The following is a 22,310-nucleotide window of genomic DNA, read 5'->3' as shown; positions in this document are numbered from 1 at the left end:
ACATAAACCCCTCCATATCAATATTTTTTTAGAATTATTGATAACTATGTCCTTGCTTTTTCGTACAAAGTGGTTTTTAGTAATTTTGAACAATCACAAACACCGTGCTTTGAGAAAAACACATAAATATTGTGTCCTCACCGGGAATCGAATCCAGAACTCTCGGGCGGAAGGCTAGCGCCTTACCCACTGCACCACGAGAGCCGCCTTCCATATCAATACTATCATACTACGAAACACAAAAATATAAATAAAAAATGACTTTTCAGTTTTAATTGTTTTCGGGACATATCTTCGTGATGATTAATTGAATTCTTCATAACTTACATTATTGAATAATTATTAATACTCAGTTTTATGCAGCTTATGTACCTTAATACGATTGTACTAATGAATTCTGAAAAGCTGAGTAAATGTGGATAATTGATTTATTTTAGAACAGAGAATTTTATTGTATTACTAGCTGACCCGGCAAAAGTTGTTCTGCCATATAAATTATTTCTAGTGAATATTTTGGTTGTTAAATAAAAAATAACGTATGTATCGTAAGTGTGTGTGGATGGGATATATGACAGAAAGAGGAATAGAGCGCTGTAGACGATGACCGCCGATAAAAACAAAAAAACATCAACTATTCATTTTCTCAATTCAAAATGAGTAATGATGTTCATAATGAATGAATTACCTGTGACAGGATCTCGTTGTTTAATGTTTACGCAATATCCGTCTTGTCCCTTCCAGAAAATTAGCGGATATTGGAGAGCTTCGAATGAACGGTGTGTGTCAGCGATGAACTCCAGATTATTGTTTCTTCTTCGAATCACGATTTCTCGCGTCGATGTGTGGTCGCCAACCATGATTCCAGCAATGTCGTCAACAACAGGCGCATTGAATCGAAGCACGTGCTCTCCATCTGGTGTTTTATCAGGATTGATGACAATAGCGTGATTGTCACTTTGCAATTCGTGCATGTGTGCTTTGAAGAATTTCAATAATTCATTGTGCTCATTCAACAGGGCGTCCAGTTCGCCGACGATGCGCCTGGCATTAGGCGAATTGAGGCTACTGTAGCCGCAACGTGCATCCACATGATTGATGTCCTCACCGCCCATGAAGTAGATTTGTAAAAAAATATGTGGTTCGTTTGGCATTGGCAGCAATGAGCCTACTTTGTGGTATTCTTGGCCTTTGATTTTGAACGTAGAATGGAATTGTTGACCATTTGCCGCAGTATTGTGAACTATTTCTGTTGCTCCGAACGAAGTCTTTTGGAAGCATGAATTGAATGTGCGAATGGACTTCAGGAACAGGTTTGAATCTGGAACCGTGCCGATGAGCAAGCCGTTCAATGGTTCTGGTGGTATCTCAATTTCTGGTAGTTGCACTTTTCCTGATGCGCAACACATCCCGGATGACTCATGTTTGAATTTGAGCGCATGACAATGGGGACATTTTTTGTCCATAGCACCAATCAGTACTTTTGGATGAGCGGAATATTCAATATCTGGCTCGTACTCGAATGCGAGACGAAGGAACGAAGCGGATGTAAATGTTCGATGTACTTGTTGGCGTTGTCGGTCATTTGCTCTGCGTGTGTTAACTACGAACCGGCGCGCTTGGCTCCATTCCAATTGTCGTTGTTGATTTCGTTCAGCTCGTGCCTTTTGTGATTGGGATGCACGCAATTGCGACATGCTTACACGCACGTTTTTGTTATCTTGTTGGATTTGTTCTTCTGTTCTTTCTGCTCTACTATTTTGAATGTTTGTTGCTTTATTCGTTCGACGGCCCAAATGGCCCCCTTGCGTCTTGATGGCATTGTGCACTGTAATACACGCACATAAAAATAGATAAACTAAAATAAATCGTACAAAATTTTGCACGCACTGCGTTGTGATATGCCGAATGAAATGTCAAAATGACGTGACGTTTCTCTTGAATTCTTCTCGGACGTAGCGCCATCTGTCATTCAACAACATAAATAATTTCGTTCTGTTTGAAATACGAACGACGGTTAAATTTGTTCATACAAAAATAATAAAATCGCGATTAAAAAATGGGAGGGTGGGGGTAGGAGAGTAAAAATTTGGGGTTATAGGTATTTTTTTATGCAAAATAATAAAAAAAATACAAAAAGAAATTTTCAAAAAAATAAAAGAAAAAATTTTCTGGATAGAGATACCCTAATCACCTAGCGGTATGAAATATACTTGTTGACCTATTCTCATACCTAACAAATATAGATAAAAAAATTCAAAAAAATCGGTCGAGCCATTTCGGAGGAGTTCGACCACAAACATCGTGACACGAGATTTTTATATATATAGAGATTATTCAAATTATCTTCAATAAATAATTTGCCTTTAAAATGTGTTAGTACCTATAAATTCCTGTCCTGATTAATATGAAAATAAGTGGAATAAGTACTAGGTACATATTGAGATTTATTTAAATTACTACATATTGTCTTTATATTAAAGTACAAGTCTCAAAATTGTATAATATGTTTCAAGCAAAAAACGCTAAAGAGTAATTGTATAATATAGGTAGTTACTCGACCATTTTCAATTCCTGGATTTTGTCGATTTATAGAGAACGAATCAAATGGATGTCCGTTGGAGGTTCCAAAACTTTTCCCCAATCCGCACCCTTGGGAAATGTTTGATTAATGTTTGCACCCCCGACTTCATATTTGAAGATTAATAACCCGAATTATTATGTTTGAAAGACGGATTGAATCACTTACAGCAGGTAGTGCAAGTGAACGTATTGAATTAAAGAAATAACTTGTGCATTTATAAATATAGCAGTTATGAAAATTGTAAACAAAGAAGTCAGTCTCAATTGTTAATATAAAATCTAATTACCTTATTGTTCGTATTTTAGTAACCCTTGAAATAGAAGAACAATCTGTTCAACAACATCTTTGATGTCATACAACTTACTTCGTGGTGATAAAACAACTTAAACTAATTCCATATTTAAAAAAATCATAATAGTTTTCATAACCTCAAAAATACTAAAAAAATGTACTTAGTGATACTAGAACTCACGTTTTTCACTTCCCGTGTGAATTCTCTCGTCTACTATCGATCTTTATATGATTTATGCGAATTATTTCTTATAATTACATTTTAACTAGAGTCAAATTCCGCAAATCGGGACCCAATCTGCTTTAGCATATATTATTTTACCACGTTTTTCATAGCTCGTATTCTTGTTCAGTACGAATCTTGCAATCGATTTTAACTAACTTCCCGACTAGCTAGACATTTGAAACTTTTAGAATATATCAGAACACGATGCTAATGCATTCTTTTAATACTTTTAGCCACCTTTGAGTAGTATTGGATTCATTTTCAGTTAATTCTGTTTTGTATGAAAAGTTATTTTGGAAGAAATCTGTAATCCAATCCACTATTATTAGTTGCTAAGGGGGTGGTCATAGCAACTAAATTATTATTATATACGTGCGTTACTATGGAAATGAAAATGAAATTTCAGTATTCTATATTTGTTTGTTTGTTGCAAAATATAAAAAAAATGATTTGTTGACAATTCCCTTATTTGTCCTAAATTATCAATACATAGAATTGTCAAGTTTATATGATTCAACATAAAATTTAAAAACGTGGTATATTAAAAGTTCTTTTTATCTTGTAATTATTTTTAACACTACAGCTGGCCATGAAGCCCAAAATGACAGTACTGTAATGAAACAGTAGTGTAATCAGTAGTATAAGTGAAACAATCACAAATACCCTGGCTTTGAGAAAATCACATAAATATATTGTAACCTCAAAGGCAAACGAACTCGGAACGCCCGGATGAAAGGTCAGCGCCTTAAGCTTCAATTACATTGAGCTTCTTTACGAGCTGTTTGTTGGCAAATTTATAATCAGCCTGTAAAGTCGTCCAGTGTAATCATCGAACATGTTAGCTTGTTCGATGATTACACTGGGCGACTTTACAGGCAGATTATAAATTCGCCAACAAACACCTCGTAAAGAAGCTCAATGTAATTGACGCTTTACGCACTGAAATACGAAGCCTGATTTGCATTTATTGTCACCTGGTTATATTAAATGTTACAAAATAAAAAGGCACCGTCATTTAAAGATTGATTCAGGTTTCAATAATTAAAAACATAAATTACGTTTATAAATAAATTATAGTATTCTTTGTCATTTCATTTGTTATTTGAAAGAACAGTTCCGTTGCGTCGTTTTTGCGTAGAAAATATACTAACAATATCTCACACTATTGCATTCCGAAAAAACATTGACAGAAATACTGCTTAATCGGCTACAAATAACAGACGTGTTAAATTGGCCAAATTTTCATCTGAAAAAACTTTATCCCTTTGTGTTTTTTTTATATTTTTTTTCCTCCTCGAATATTCGAAAAGGATAGAACCTACAAACGATTTGTAAAATTCCTCGGGGATATTTTTATATCACCAATAGACAAGTCCGCGTTTTGTATTTCATAGAAAAAAAAACAATGGAGTGGATTTATTGATCCTATGCTTACATTGAGCTAAAATATATTGTGATTGTATTTTCTTTGAGCATGTCGGTTTACGTTCAATATTTTTTCCGTATATTTATATTACATGCCAATCTGTCCCTTTAATTTTATTTAGCAAAAGTTTTATTCTGATCATCTTAATAAGAACCAGAGATAATAAAGTACTTATCAATTTATTTTGAATACTGGTAATACACCCTGATAACCGTTCAAAAGAGACGTGCTGTCAACAGGCTGTGGTTTTGGTATCGCTTCACGTTATTTGTGTGCAAGTATGTTAGAGGTTGTCTATAAACGACTTCATACCTTAAAGGGGATATTTTCAGATATACCGTGAAATTTTATGATGAAGGGGATAGGGGAGGGGGGTGATAGAAAATGTGAAAATGTGGCAAATCCACATGTTGTTTTTCAATGTGTATTTGGACCAGAGTATGGACTGTATATGTTGAACAAGTGGCTAAAATTCATTTCTTTTAAATACATATGTATATTATATTAATAATTGAGTATAATAAATTTAAATGATTTCATTTTTATTTGCAAAATGTCTGAAAATTTGTTAGGTCCAACCGGTGTTCTTAATAGTTTATATTCATTCATTCGTTCATTCGCCGCATTTTATAATGTACCGCCCCTATGCAACGCTTGACTTGCTTACCGCTACGGGACGTCACTTAAGTTATGATCAAATTGAGATGCATGTCGCGTACTATCACGTGGAAGTCACAGCGATCAATTTAGTCTATGGTTTTTTCATTCCGCAGAATATTTTGAACGTTCACTATCTCTATTAATTCGATGATGGAAAGTAGTAGCTCAACTAGTTCTTCGGATTGGGATGAGACCGAAACTGTGGTGAACCGTGAACCACACCACCAGACCCATAGCAACAGTAATATATGTAAACAAAAATCATAAACAATATTCTTAAGGGCGGACGTGCTCAGCGTAAGTCAAAATGGAACTTTTATTGTATTTTCAATGCATGATCCTGGACATTCCTTAAACATTGTAGATAATCTATTTATATAATTTTGAAGCCTTATTATCCTTTATAGTTATTTTAAACATTTGATGACTGCATAAAGAATTTTCATTACATAAAATAGTATTCTTTTAAACCTCTCGCTCTAATGTTTTAGAATACAGTCATACTTCAGTACATGCATGTGCAGTGGTGTTAAGATATTTTACATTTATTATTTTTTAAACGCACTTATAAAACTATTAGTATAATTTATGTCGACATTATTATAGTGAAATATTTACGATAAAAAATTATATTGATAATCTCTGTGATCCCAAATTTGACAAGAATTAGGCATTTTATTATTCAAAAAATGGACAAGATTAACACATTTGAAGATAATTCTAAAGATACTAATTATAAGCTATGTCTTTGACCATTCAAGTGTGATAAACATCTTATGAATAATGATTGCTTTATAATAATTATTGACCTATGTAAATAGTATACATTATAATATACCTAATACATTATAATATAGTTAAGCCTAACAAGATAGAGATTAAGAATAACATAAATATAAAGAAATTACATAAGAAAATTACATGAGAAAAATGAGGAAGAATAATGAATAATTAAATTATATACAAAAAAGTAACATAAAAAAAATATATATGCAAACTTTGCTGGTTGCAATAACTTTTCATTATTATATTTTTAATTTTTGTAATCAATATGTTACTGTCTGTTTCCTTAATAAATAAAATAAAATAAAAAATTAAAATAAAATAACATAACATAACATAACTGATAAATTATTTAAAGTTCATAATAATTATTCATGAATAATTATTAAATTTATATGGTACCATTCGCACACTTTGAGACACATTTACAATTTCAAAATTTTAAATTAATGGTCGGGGAATGAAATTTTATAAGTTTGCTATTATTTGCACGCTATGACACATTATGACGTCACGTCGTGGCGTCGCTAAACAACGAATTACATCTGCACTCATGCATACAAATGGGTAGTATATAGCCTATAAAGTATTTGTGAATCTCATGCATACGACCCTTAGATCGTGAAAAAACACCCGTGCAAAAGAGGATGAGAATTTATAAACTATATCACCGATAACACCGTGTAACTTCAGAGGCATACAATTTAATAATCGTGTTCGTTTATTTTTGACTAATTCCATCGAATTATTTCGAAAGCGAATTCCCTCGGAAGGTATCCGGTTACATTAATCAGGCGCGTCTCACGCGCCTGTTAAATATTACAAGTTAATTGGGGTCCATAATTCGATAGTGAAAGACTTCTAAAGAAAGCAGGAGAGGAGAAATTTAGTAGACCCCCTTCGCTGTTTATATTCCACCTGCGGACGTCTCTGAAGGTGGCTGTTACCGACTAATTGGTCGCAGTAAAAAAATCAGTAGTAAATTATCCAGTTTTCCGTTGTGACTGAATTCTAATAAAACTAGAATTTCTCAATATACTGGATTGAAATATCAGCCGAGACTATTTTTAAGCTGGTGATCTAAAAATGTTTGAGAAACTGTGAATTAGATAGTCCTAAGTCATTGAAGTCGATCGTGACATCCTAATGAAAAACTCGTAGTTATCATACGGCCTCTATCTATCACAGACATTTGAAACATTTTCTGGTGTCCCTCAGACCTCAAACTTGGGGCAATTGCTCTTTTTGGAAATTGTCACTGTGACGATTATCGTCAGCTCCAACTTGATATAGATATTAATATGATATTAGATTGGGACAGACATAACAAACCGGGCTTAAGAGCATACTTCAGTGAAACGGCAAATAATTTTCAACTATAGATGCGACAAAATTTTGGACTCGCTGGCAATTGGAGAGCAAAAGTTGAGCTGTAAACACGTCAATTTGTTTCGTGATGGCGACGGGGGTATTAATTCTTAAATCGTGTAAAGATGACTAAAAAACGTTACCCATTTACTTGAAAAAGATGAATATATTATTATTGTTACTAATAGAACAAACAGAACATTAAATGGACGCATGTTGGATTTATATGACAGTGACTGCCGTATTCTAGGGGTACCAAATTGTAGGGACAGGTGGAGGGAGCTGTTGGAAGAGGCCAGGACCCACACCGGGTAGTCGCGCCCCTGATGATGATGATGACGCGTCGTTTGCACAATCCACGCATCGCCTAGCCACGATCTTTTTAGACCATGCCTCAACTGAGGTATAGTCTTAAATGTAATCTTTTAGAGCCTCACATATATTGTTCTTCTAATATTCGGTGCATGGCAGGGTTCTCTTGCGAATATTGTCTGTAAAGGATCTTGACATCACGTTTGACGGTAAACTGACATGCAATAATATTTGTAAAAAAGCGCTACAAATGTTGTTCTTCGTCTCTTCGGATGATACTGTATTAAAAATTCTTTATAATTCCATAGATCGTAGCAGGCTTGTGAGTGAGTTTATTATTTGGGCATTGCATCAGTTGAACTATGAATTTATGGTGGAGAGGTTTCAAAAGAAATTCTCGACTCCTTTACTTAAGGATATAATATTATGGATACTATCAGTTGCTTTATCCTACTGACTTTGTCTTAGGTATGCTAGTTTTCTTCTTGGTTTTGGTCACCTTTTCCAAACTTTATATGGTTACTACGCCCCCCTTTAAAAAATCTAATCTTGGCGCCTCCGCCTCCCTTTACTTCATAAAATCATAGACACATTTTTAATAGTTTAAAATATATTAATTCAAAAAATTTAAAACGTATATTATGACAAAAATATATTAACAAGGTTGAGGTACTATATAATATATTAATATCTTCATTTTTAAATTAATTTGTTTTTAATGTGATCGACGTGCTTGTTTATTCGCACAAAGAAGAAATTTAAAAATGGAAGCATGTAAAAATTATGTTCTTTGTTATCTTCAATTCTTTTATATATACCTACTTTCAATTTTTCTTTTCGAATCAGTGAATGCATTTGTGGTCCTTGCATTGGTTTATTTAAAACACTCAATAGGCAAGTTTAACAACAAAGTAAACAAATTCGCCTCTTGATTATGATTTTCAACAAGAAAAATTACAAACTATTCTTTGAGTTCAAACACCCTTCCAGCGCACTTCACAGTAGTATAATAGATGTGAGGAATAATTAGCTTCAAATTATCTTTACACAGTTTTGTAAACAACCTAACTTTTAACTTTTTACACCTACCTTTACACTAATCCGCGCCTTGGAAATTGGAAATCTCTGCCTTACTTATTTACTTCGTAATAAACCGGCAATATTTAAGTCGTTCTCTCTTATCGTCCTGGCCACATCCTGAAGGTACTGTTAATGTGGTCAGTTTGAGGGGGATTAAATTTCCAAGAATTTAAATAACTCTGTTGATAACTAAAAAATACTTTGCGATATTAATTAACTCTCATTTCATAAATACATCTCCGCTGGCTTTCTGTTTATTAATTTACTGTGCGCTAAGTTTCAAAGCGAACGCTTTTGAAGTTATGTCACTCGAATTCAACACTGTCAAGAATTCCAACATAGCTTCAATATTTTAACAATGGTTTCACCTCGGTCATATAGACGTAGTTCTTTATTATTCATTATTCTATCTACAAGTTCAACCATAAGTACGATGACCACATTTTATGGGGTAAAAGATAGTTCTAAAAAATATATATTTGTTCGTAAACGGGCAAGCAGAACGTAATACTACTGAAACATAGGGGAAAGTGGGACGAATAAGTTTAAATAAACTTAGTAACTTAGTGCAATTTTTCATCGAAAAGTATAAAATGATAAATAAATAAATAATTATGGTGTTATAATATCTATTAAATTCATGTGACCGTAATACCTTCAGTTTAGATTGTTGTCATTGTATTTAATTATTTTGAATTATTTTGAAAAAATCACTTGTTGCGTCTTTACTATTATATCTCAAGAAACCCAGATTTATAAATACATTAGTATCAACAATATAAGCTATGAGCTGTGCAAGTTTCATTAATATTGGTTCGGTAGTTTTTGAGTTAAAACTGATCAAATGGAAATGGACAGGCAAGCAGACATTCTAATTTATTGAAGTTAATGGCACGACACTCGGACTTAATCTGTAGTGTTACAGAACCCTACATTTGAGTGTGAAACGTCAGTATGTTTTGTGACTGGGAATGTCTCAGGGCCAGTTATCCAAGACTGAGGTCGCCATGCACTCAAGTAAGCTTAACTGAATTTACACGACTTTAAGTTAGTGCCCATGAAAAAAAAGTATGTATATAGAATAAAAATTAAAAATTGTAATCAAACAAAAGCTAATATAAAACTACCGAAAAATCTAAGTAAAGAGATCTTCGCGTTGACAGTATGACGCCGCAAATTTTCTAAATGCCTAAGTATAAATTGTTTACCTACCTACTTACTAAAACCATTTGTGTTTATGAAGTGGGTCATATTGACATCACGCGGTGCCTCCACTAATCCCTATCGCTTGCCAATCATCTTGCTCCTTCTACCGGACATGCCGGCATCATGTAGCTTGGTCGTATAAACTATGTGGATATTTTTAGCAGCCTTTCAGGACGCGAGAATCCGCGAGACTTCGATAACAGCAGGATAAGCATTCTCTTACGGGCCCACATGCTCAGCGTAGGTGAAAATGGAGCTTTTATGGTATTTTCAGAGCATAACTCTGGACATTCCTTAAACGTTGTAGATAATATATTTCTATAATTTTGAAGCCTTATTATCCTTTATATTTATTTTAAACATTTGATGACTGCATAAAGTATTTTTATTACATAAAATAGTATTCTTTTAAACCTCTCGCTCTAATGTTTTAGAATATAGACATATTTCAGTACATACATGTGGAGTGGTGTTAAGATGTTTTAGAGTTATTAATTTTTAAACGCATTTATAAAACCATTAGTAAAATTAATGTTAACATTATATAGTGACATATTTACGATATGAAATTATATTTTATAATCTTTGTGATCCCAAATTTGACAAGAATTAGCCATTTTATTATTAAAAAGTGGGCACGCTTAACACATTTGAAGATAATTCTAAAGATACTGATAGTGATAAATATCCTATGAATAATGATTGCTTTATAATAATTATTGACCTAAGAATAAGGTAGTATTTCTTTTTAAATACGCCATTTCTATTGGCATTTCTCAGTAGTTAAGCTACAACTTACGGCCGTAGCCATAAATTGACAAACGATAAAAAATTAAGTAGGGAGTAAGATCACGGTAACGCGCGTATTTGAACATGTACCGTTTAAAAAAAGTTTGATAATCCAATTAAAGCCAATCCAGTTCGAACGCTTCATCTTCACCGATGTGACGAGACGCTGCATGGTCACTCACTCAATATTGCACTGACTGAGTAATAGTTTTGTTTAACAAACCTGTATATTCTCTGCATGCGTGCATTCAAACCCGCGAAATATGGTTAAATTGAAAGCGTTCAACCCCGTTGCTCCGGGAAAATTCAATATATACATAGTTAAACTTTTTTATCTCTAATGACTCCGGTATACTTTCAAACTTTGTGTACAAATTGTACACAACATGAATATAAAATAAAACTTGATATAGGAAACGTGGCTTCGAGATAAAAGAAAATATATGTTTCAAAAGAACAGATCCGCTCTCGTCCCGATAAAATTGTTTAGACCTCATTCGCAAAAATATTCTTTTTGTAAAGCATTCCCGAGAACTTGCTACCATCATAACCTGGAACTTAGAACTTCTCAAGATTTGACCCTAAAGTTATAAATACTTTCCCAAAATACGCACGAGAAAAGTTTTTACATTATTATGTTGAAATTTGAGTCTTAGATAAAAAAAAAAGGTTCAACTTTTTCTTGCCGAAACATGAATATGTGTTTCCACAAACGACATATCTGCAAAAATCTGGATATTATGCTTTAGTATTTTTTTCAAAATCTTAATTGTTTGTCGAATTATTGATTTAAGACTAAATAATAGAACATAATAATAATAAAGTGAGCAATCAACCGAGTGCCATATTAAAATATTAGGTGTCAGTGAACAACGTTCATTGAAAGAGTAGAATCATATTATAATTATATTGATATCCAAATTTATTTATTTTAACATAACCATTTCTCCCCCCTTCTTGAAGACTGTATTACCTACAGCTCAACTTGAGCCGTCAATGCATTCTCAATTACTTCCATACATCCCACTCAGTCTCAATCAGTCCTAAATGCCAACTATTTCCAACACGACCTACCTCACTCCACCAATCCAGCGAAGCCGTATTCTTCACACCTGGATGTCCAAAAAGGATTAATTCAGGACCTGTGTGTTTGACATACAATACACATGACCTGCCCACCTGAATCGGAACAGTTTCATAATAAATGTGTACAGATTCTGGAGACATTTTTACAGTTTTTCGTTGTGTCTTATTCATAGATTCCTTCTTCCCTAATGGATCCAAAAATCTTTCTTAATACTTTCCTTTCAAATGAATCCAATACTCCAGCCATTCTAGGAGAATTTTTTCACGCAGCACTGTTCTCTGCTGATTGATATTACTAATGAATAATGATAGTTATCCAGGTATGCAATACTAATATTATATGGGATGGTGAAAAAGAAAACGCAGTACGGAAAGACCACGATGTTGGAAGGTTTGTGGTTTACATAAATACTTGCAAACAAGCTAGGGACTGACTGGAGAACGAGAGAGGAAACCCGAATAGGGAGATAAACTACTCGAGGCGGCCAAGATCTTCTCAAGCTAGTATTGAACTAACTGATTTGCAAATATAAACTGCTTTTTGATACTAACGCCATTTTCACATTAATCGTTTTATACTTTAATAACAAAATGTTTGACACTCTTCCGTCATTCTCTCCACACAACGTAAGCCTATTAGGTACTTATTGAGCTCTTTCATGCTAACTATTTTCTGGAGAAATATATTTGAAACAATACATAAATATTATGTTATTTTATAATTTAACCATAAGAAAATATTTATTGTAAAGAAAGATAATTTTTAAAGAGGTTTACTTTTTTTATAAAAGCTCTTCAATATTTAAATATCTGTACGTTAGGTTTTCTTTAGCTCTGGCTGATAGCAGTGTTGCCAGCTGTCATTCATAAAAATATGCCGGATAAGGTACGACAATATTATGGTAGAAAAAATTCTAGATCTTCTCAAAATTTTAAAAAAAAAAGACATATTTACCAACATTGTTTTCGCGACAATCAATATGGAAGAAGGGTGTATTGTTTCACAACTAATAAATAAATCATTATTATGTATTTACAACTAAAAATCAATGCGGATACCAATTTTTTATCATTTAAATAATTAGTGTATGTAACATTTATTATATTCATATGATAAACTGTATAATAAGCCAACATGTTGCTCTTCAGACAAATCTACTTTAATAATATACCTTTTCATGAGAAATTTAAGCTTTTTGCAGTTTCTAAAAACACTACATTTAACGCCATATTATGTGAATTTTTCAAAACTAAAAATATGCTAAATCTAGCGATAAAACGACTAAATTGGCAACGCTAACTGACAGGAAACAATACGTAGGCACTAAAGTAGTATTCATTGTTGATGGAAAATATGATTCTTGCTATAATCAACATTGATTGTGTTTATAATAGTGTGCAGTCATTACCTAGAAGCATATTAATTCCCCCTCGTAATTAATATTCATAGAACAAAAGACCTCTATAAAACGAACATTGGATGTGTGTCATCATGGACTAACAAAGGCAGGCGCTAGATTGCACCACTAGCTTATTATGCCGGCGCTCCATTGGCACGCAAGTCAGACGATTTACAGTCTTCGGACTTTTTTTTCGCGTGGAGCACCCCAGGTCTGCGGACTTTTTAATCCGCAGACCAGGCTCGTTGGATTTCAAACATGTTTGATATTTTACTCGCCGAGCCGCTGAAATTCGTACGTTCACCACGCTTTACCGTCACATTATTTATATCTATGCCGACGGACGACAGCGCCATCATTATTTTACTGTCATTCAAAGTGTTCGGACATCTCACATCGATAACAACAATGGTAGATCTACGAGTGCATTCGAAAAGTTTCTTGGAAGATTTTATTAGTTGTTTTAAAGACAACCCATCGTTGTGGAAGACGACCAGCCCACTATACAAGAATCGTGATGCCAAGTCCTTGGCGTATGCGGAACTTTTGGAGATTTTAATCAAGGTGGAGCCGCAGGCAAGGGTCGACGATGTTAAAAAGAAAATACAGACATTGAGGTCGAGTTACAGAAAGGAGAGAAATAAAGTAAGGACATCATATCGAAGCGGAGCCGGCACAGACGCAGTTTATCTACCCAAACTGTGGTACTATAAAAATTTGGAGTTCTTGAACGACCAAATGGAAGGTACGTAGGAATGCTTTAAAGCTATTTATTATACACGTGCAGATTATGAAATTGTCGTACCTAGCTCTGAAAGTGACATCGCATTAGATTAGCTACTATTAAGCAATTAAAACATACAGCTATGAATCATTTCTAGTCACAATAAAATTTCTTATTCTTTGCCGAGGTAGGTAATAAATAATAATAATATATAGGTACGAGGGAATGCTTTAAAGCTATGTATTATACACGTGCAGACTATGACATTGTCGTATCTCTGAAAGTGACATCGCATTAGATTAGCTACTATTAAGCAATTAAAACATACAGCTATGAATCATTTCTAGTCACAATAAAATTTCTTATTCTTTGCCGAGGTAGGTAATAAATAATAATAATATATAGGTACGAGGGAATGCTTTAAAGCTATTTATTATACACGTGCAGACTATGACATTGTCGTATCTCTGAAAGTGACATCGCATTAGATTAGCTACTATTAAGCAATTAAAACATACAGCTATGAATCATTTCTAGTCACAATAAAATTATTTATTCTTTGCTGAGGTAGGTAAGAAATAATAATATATAGGTACGATCATGGCGGTGGAAGCGCGGCTTATTGAGTCGTGGTCGGGTCCCAGGTTCAAATCCTGGGTCTGACAAGTACACATTGAATTTCAATTTGTGTATGAGTCAGAGTATGGACCTAATATGTTGAGCAAGTGGCTGACATCCATTTCTCGTAAAAACAAAATCTGTCAATACAAACCTCCACTCCGTGGAGGTCCATATTATGATCGGACATGGTCGAAAGAAGAAGAAAAGAAATGATCATAAAATCAAAAATCGCTCGAGTTAGGTTCCTTCAGAGATAATCAATAAATCGTCAATCATCAATCAAAATTAATGGTACAGTTTGGTTATGAGGAATACAGCGGAAAACACATTTTGAAAATACCCGATATACTGGATTACACCAATTATACCAATATCAATATTAACCGTATGAAGGAATGGGTACTTAGGGGAGAGATAATAAAAAACAAGTTTGAGTATTATGTTGTATTTTAACAATTTACATTTTGTTTTACAGAATCGAGCTCAATATCCAGCATGGTGGACGATTTGGAAAACGTCTCCTGATGAGAGTTACTCCAACTCGTTAAACAACGAAGATTGTATTGAGGTAAAACATTTTAACTAAATTGTTACATTGGTTTAATTTATCTATTGCTTATCATACTTTCTTGCCATGTGACAGCCCCGGTAGTATTAAAATATTTTTCGAAATCTCCTCGCGCTTTCTTAGCATTGGCAGTCGAGTTCCGATTAGTCGTTGCTTCCAAAGGCGCTAAGGTGTCCTGTGACCTCAGTCCGAGCTCTATTAAACCTGTCTCAGGATTTTCCCTATCAAGGTCATGAGAAGGAGTATAAGTATGTGTTGATTTGCGACGAAGAAAGTTGTGCAGCACACAGCAAGCTAATACAACTGTATTGATATTTTCAATTTTCATGTTTATTGGAGCTTGAAAAATGCGGAATCTAGCAGCTAAAATGCCAAAAACATTTTCTATAATTCGCCTGGCTCTGCATGTCCGATAATTATATATTCTTTTACTGTGATTTAATTGCCTTTGTGAATACGGCTTTATGAAATCGTTACGTAATGCAAAGGCTTCATCGCCAATATAAACAAATGGCAGTGCATCAGAATTAGCAGTAGGTTTTTTTGGTGCAGGTATTTTTAATCTGCCTTCGTCTAAAGGTTTGAAAAAATCAGATTTTCTCAGTACGCCTCCATCAGAAATACGTCCATTTGTTCCAACATCAACATAAATAAATTCATAATTAGCATTTGCAATCGCCATCAAAACAATGCTGTGGAAATGTTTGTAATTATAAAAGTGGGAGCCGGCGCCTGCAGGTGGCACGATTGCAATGTGTTTCCCATCAACTGCGCCCAGGCAATTTGGAAATTGCCATTTACTATTAAATTCTTCTGCAATCGTCTCCATTTCTTCGTGCGTATCAGGGAACTGCAACAAAAAATAATCAACATTTTATTTACAGATAGAATATTCGCCTTCAACATCCACGTTGTCGACTACTCCAAGGTCGAATCTCAATAGAGCACCAGGACCCCCATCGTTCAAACGAAAAAAATCGAATGATAGCGCCAACAAAGTGTTAGAATTAATCACCGACAAACTAAGCAAGACTGAAGATGAATTTGATGTTTTTGGCAAAATGATGGCCATGAAACTACGATCGATGTCACAGGGACAAAGATTGCTGGCCGAGAAGCTGATGCATGAAGTTGCCTTTATGGGACAAAGTGACAAAATAATGCCAGCAACTACTGTTCATACTCAACCAGTTTATCGTATATTAAGCAAAAATGTACAAAAGCCGGTATAATAAATTAATGTTTTTTGTATGAATAAATATCTTGTAAAAATGTTTGTTTTTTTGTTTGTTTTTATGCCTATAAACCTTAGCTTAAGCGATACAACAAATGGTAAGTATTTGAGCTATGTTAGCAAACCTATATTATTATGTGGCCTCATTTAGAAATCAAATTCCATGCTTGCTTTTCAAAGCATATGACTAGTATTACAATACATTCAACAGGAATAATTAAGCAGCTTGCTTACAGCCTATATGGAGAGTCCTGGCTAGGTACAGCATTCTAATGGTCTATTGAATATTTAGCATGTCAACGATGGCCTTATTTGTGACTATATATATACCTATCTCAAATGCATCTTGTCTGCCATTCTTATGATGTTGCCGTCTATGATTTATATAGGTAAAACAATCCACTAAGCGTTCACTTTATAAGACCAACCAATGTCTACTTGTTAATGATATATTTGTAAATTTGCCCAACTTTATTAGATGACGTATAATATAATACACACCTTGAAATATTCTCCTTTCAAAACGTCAATGATGACTTGGCAAGTTTCGGGAATTATCTTGCCCAGAGTTTGTCTTCCAATCGCAGTTCTATAATGCAAGTCAGTGAATGTTCCGCCGGCAGCCAAAAATCGCAGGGTTGCACATAATCTATCATGAGGAGAAATAGCTTCCCTCATCATAGTATTTTTTTTTTTAATAAATGAGGAGACCAAATTATACAGTTCTGTGTATACATCCTCCGACATTCGCAAATAATTGCGGAAATCGCTCGGTTGCAAACGCAATTCTCGTATTAAATTTGTGTGGGATAATGTCGTTCGTTTCCTTATCCAATGTTTCACCCAGTATTTGTGTACCCTTTGCTTCGTTATTACATTATCTGCCACCCAATAACCCAAAAAACATAAAACGTCGGTATCATTTAACGCCATCACGATTTAACTGTCAGATATACGTATATTATCTATGCTGTCAAAGTCGACTGTTTTACTCGTCAAATTAATTATATACTCGTTTCGTTGAACGTCTGTTGGCCAGTAGCAGAACGTAGAAAAATCTGAAGACTTATTGTCGTCGGACTTTTGGCTCGCCAATGGAGCGCTGGCATTAGTTTTCCTTTTTTACCATACTTTCTCGCCAACATCGATTGATAATGTATTAACGGCAAGCAAAATTCCATAGGCAATGTAACAACATTGTCTATGGAAAAATAGAAAAACGACAATAGGTTTATACGAATACTGATAGTAGCTATCTTTGTGCAATATGTAATAATATACTTACCTAACTTTATTATATTTAAACTATTGGGAGAAAAGATTACAGAAATAAAATGCATACATTTATAATTTATAACGTTTTACATAATTAGATAGTATATTCAAAGTGTTTCAACCTACAAATCGATTGTAATAACTTCATTATGAGAAATGATTTTTTCAATAGAATCATTATTTTATTTATTACAGATTATTTAGCAAACATATTTACAAATTTAAAAACAAAATATAATATTAAATGACTAAACCTCTACCATCTTCACTGTCAGTATTATGGTGTTAATGATGAACCATTCTCGTACATTTTTACCATACAATGGTCAATGATGCATTTTTTTATTAAGCAATTTTGTGTTTTGTCGGTTGTTAAAAGCAATAGTGGTAAGCAAGTGATGCGTTCGTTGTACAGGGGTGGCAAACGAAGTAACGAATGCAAATATTACAACTTTTTTAGAGCAGTGGTGGTTTTCTACAAAAAAGACGATGCTGTCGCTTCATTGTAAAGTAGGTACATATATGCGCATCTTAGTTTAAAAAATAATCTTTAGTGTTGTATTGTAATATATATTTTAATGGCGGTTTTTCGCATAGGCAAATTTGCCCATGCCAAAAGTGCCTCCAAACCTGTCTGACCTCTGATTTCAGGGTCACATCTTATTATTACATTATATTTTATGGTCATATTTATTATTAAAATTTAGTTTGATAAGTTTTCAATTTTCCCTCGTGTAGATTTTTGACTAATTTATCGTTTTAATATTTTTATATTTATTTTAAAAAACACCGATTTTTATAAAAATATAAATGTGTATAACTTGAAATTCTTTTTATTTATATCAAATTTTATTTTAGGTATGGTCCCAATATTGAAGCTCAATTTTATATAAATAAAAAGAATTTCAACTTATACACATTTATATTTTTATAAAAATCGATATTTTTTTTAAATATAAAAAATATTAAAACTATGAATAAGTCAAAAATCTAAACGGTGAAAATTTGAAAACTTAATAAACTAAATTTTAATAATAAATATAAACATAAAAATAATGTAATAATAACGAAAGCTATGTACCAAATATGTGACAAATTCACATTTTTTTTACAATTGTAAAAGCTTCGTATTTTTCCGCTAGGTTCTCCGCTGGCACGCCGCTCCCCCTTGCAATAAAATATTGATTCAATAAAAAACTACAGTTTTACTGGCTAATTTTAAATAAAAATGCGTAGTCTTTCAATGAATTTACTGCTTATTGTGTGTTAAATATTATATTTTACCCACCATTGATTGATTCATCCCGCTTTGTGCCATTGCCTCCTCTATAATACGCGTCCGCCAGCCCACTCACCAGCTCCCGCAGTCTGCAATAATAAATGGTGACCATGTCCCATCTGGCGACACCCTGACAAAGCACTATCGTGGTACTCTGGCACTTATGTCTCTTAATTATTTGTGTTTTTACAACAAAATTAAAGACTCATTTTGTAATATAATTATTCCTTTCATTATACAGTGATTATTAAATTTGAGAAACAGTCCACCACCAAATCTAATTTTATTGCTCTAATTGACAAATCATTCAACATTATTTTTACTGTATGTTTAAAATAAAGACACGTTTTCATAAATAAAATTATATATAAAACATTACAATGAATAGTTTTCAATTATTGTTGGTGTCAATTCATAATAATGAGTATATTCCACTTTTGCTTGTAAATTTTCTACCATCATCCGCTTTGTCCATGGTGATTTTTCTCCGTCCTATTGTTTGGTTACCTTTTTTTTGGTCGCACCGGAACTTTTCTTTGCTTTCTTAGAATTCTTGACCACCTTCATTTTCGTAGACGCTCTTTTCAGTATATACACATTTTTACTATCGATTGTAAATTTCACCTTTTTAATGGCAGACTTTTTAACTTTGCTTGCCTTAGGCTTCGATTTTTCGATGCTAACTTTTTTCGTCACTTCATCAGTTTTCATTTTTCGTTATATTCTTGGATAAATTTGTAATTATAATGTAAATTTGTAATAATAAACTATGTAAGTTATGAAAAATTTACCGGTGAAAAAATATATAAAATGTATCGCTCTGATCTGTTGTGCTTTTGTTTCTTTTCTGTTTCGAATAACTGTTCTTAAAATACGGGTAGGTAAAATTCTCTTTATGAATATATTTTTATTTTTTATTTATATTTGGCATTATAGTGTTTAACTTTTATTATAGTAATATAATTAAAGAGATTGGATTGAATATAATATACTGCCGTTGCATAATATAAACCTGTCACTCAATAATTATTATACCAATGAACTTTCAAATATCAAATAGTTTTTATACTCTATTATATTTGAAACAAAGTTATTTTTATTAATTCTCAAAATTAATTTTATTTCAAAACATTATTATAATGGAATTCTGCCACCTAAACGACAATTCAATTAATAACTATATTCCATAAAATTTATTGCAAAAATACAGGCGGACCTCGACTTACGAACGTTCGACTTTCGCACAATTCGGTATTTCGCACATTTCAAAAAAAAATCGTTTATTTAAAACGTCGCGCTGGCCGTGGCTTAAGATATCCCCTTCTCGCTCGCTCACAAGCAAGTGCATTTCTTGCGTCACTTGCATCCTGCTCGCACCCGTCACTTTGCTTGTGAACTAGCTAGGATAGATATGCGCAGGAGCGCGTGCGGGCGTGTCATGTTGTGCGTTTTGCTAATTTTCTTCATTTGAAATATTTCACCCTAAAAATTTATAAACATGAGTGAGAAACGGAAAAACTGCAGTGTTGATACGAACAAAAAGAAATAAAGGACTTATAAACTTTACATGACGTTATGATTGCGGTGAATCTTTTGCTTCAATCGAACGTTCGTATGATACAAACAGGTCTACTACGATATGTTCAATTTTGAAAAATAAAAATAAAATTAAGGAATACGTTCAAAATTGTGGAAATATATTATCTTTAAGGGTTGTTTCCAAAAGACACGGCATAGTTATGGATGAAATGGAAAAATATTTGTCATCATGGATCGACGACCAACATCAAAAAGATGTCCCTCTGAATATTTCAATTATTCAAGCGAAGGCTCTTAGTTTGTACAAAGATTGGAAGGCTAGAAAAAGAAGATTCTAACACGATTTTTCAAGCAAGTAACGGTTGGCTTATATTAAATTCACTGGAAAATCGGCTGATGCGGATAAGGATGCTGCACAAGGATTTATTTCCTCATTATCCAAAATTAGATGGAGAATATTCCTCTAGCCAAATATTTAATGTAGATGACACAGGTTTATTTTGGAAAAAAATGCCTAGTCGTACATTCTTATCTAAGGAAGAATCAGTTGCCCTTGGGCATAAACCTTCTAAAAACCGATTGACATTGCTTCTTGGTGGAAACTTGGCTGGTGATTTAAAATTGATGCCAATGCTAATTTATCAACCAGAAAATTCCAGAGCATTGAAAGGGAAGGATAAAGAATTGCTTCCAGTAATCAAATAAAAAAGCCTGGGTTTACTGCGTTAATATTAAAAGATTGGTTCACTTTACATTTCGTGCCAGCAGTTAAGCAATATTGTAAAGTTAATGATTTACCATTTAAAATATTTTATTTAAAATAAGAAAAAGAAGAGTGGCAACAGTTAACTCTTGATAACTTTTTAAGGGAAACACCCGCAAACCCCACTTAAACATGTCTCTTAAACATCTTATATTTACTTGATAAATAAATATTTCAAAATACACACAATTATTTTTTTTTTTACTTCCCTCTGCTTTCGAACATTCAACATTCGCACACCTTTTCAGGAACCAATTATGTGCGAAAGTCGAGGTCCTCTTGTACATGCAATTTATAATATTACTAAATCAAATTATCAATTCCCAGAGGTCTAACCACAATAAGTAATATTGTTAGGTATGTTAGTAATTTCATAATGGTTTAAAAATACCGATTTTTTTATTCTACGGTAATTATGTTATTGATTTGACAGCTGGCTCATTTATCTGTCTTTCTGATGATGCCCAAAACAGCTTTCAATAGAAATAATAACTCAAAAATTATCATAAAATTTAACTATTGTGTCATTTATTTAATTTAATTTCTATTTCTCAATATTATTAAAATATTCTTTAATTGGCATACAATGGTAACAGATTAGAACACGCGTCTATGTTGTGTAAGAAGCTACTGATCGAAATGTCTTTCTTGCAGATACTTTCTATTAAATATGTACGATATCTGAGATTCCTAATTCTGTCATAAAATGGCCACCAATATTGTAATTTAAATCATGCTAATGACAACACTAAATTAATTTATACACGGGATTAGGAGTAGGTAATTACTTACCTTAGTTATTACATTCTCGCACTTTTTTATATGACTAGATTAAAAAATGAAATACTTTGACATCATTTTGAAAGTCTTAATTCCACTCAGTACAAGATTTTTCTAGAATTTTTGCAATGGATATTTTTGAATCTTTACAAAAGTATGTTTTTTTGCTATAAAAACGATACTCAAAAAGTTGAGTATTTCAACAGAATCAAAAACTTGAAAACATCGGCAGTAGGATGGCAACAAAGGGTCTTCAGTCATGTGTAGTATAGTGTACATTATGTGGCACCAATGACCTTACGCGTTCTACTGTTTACAG

This window comes from Rhyacophila brunnea, unplaced genomic scaffold (assembly GCF_057557595.1).
Source record: "Rhyacophila brunnea isolate RB1 unplaced genomic scaffold, BYU_Rbru_1.0 scaffold_16, whole genome shotgun sequence".
Lineage (NCBI taxonomy): Eukaryota > Metazoa > Arthropoda > Insecta > Trichoptera > Rhyacophilidae > Rhyacophila > Rhyacophila brunnea.
The sequence above is the reverse complement of the archived record's forward strand: the minus strand, read 5'-3'. Positions refer to the sequence as shown.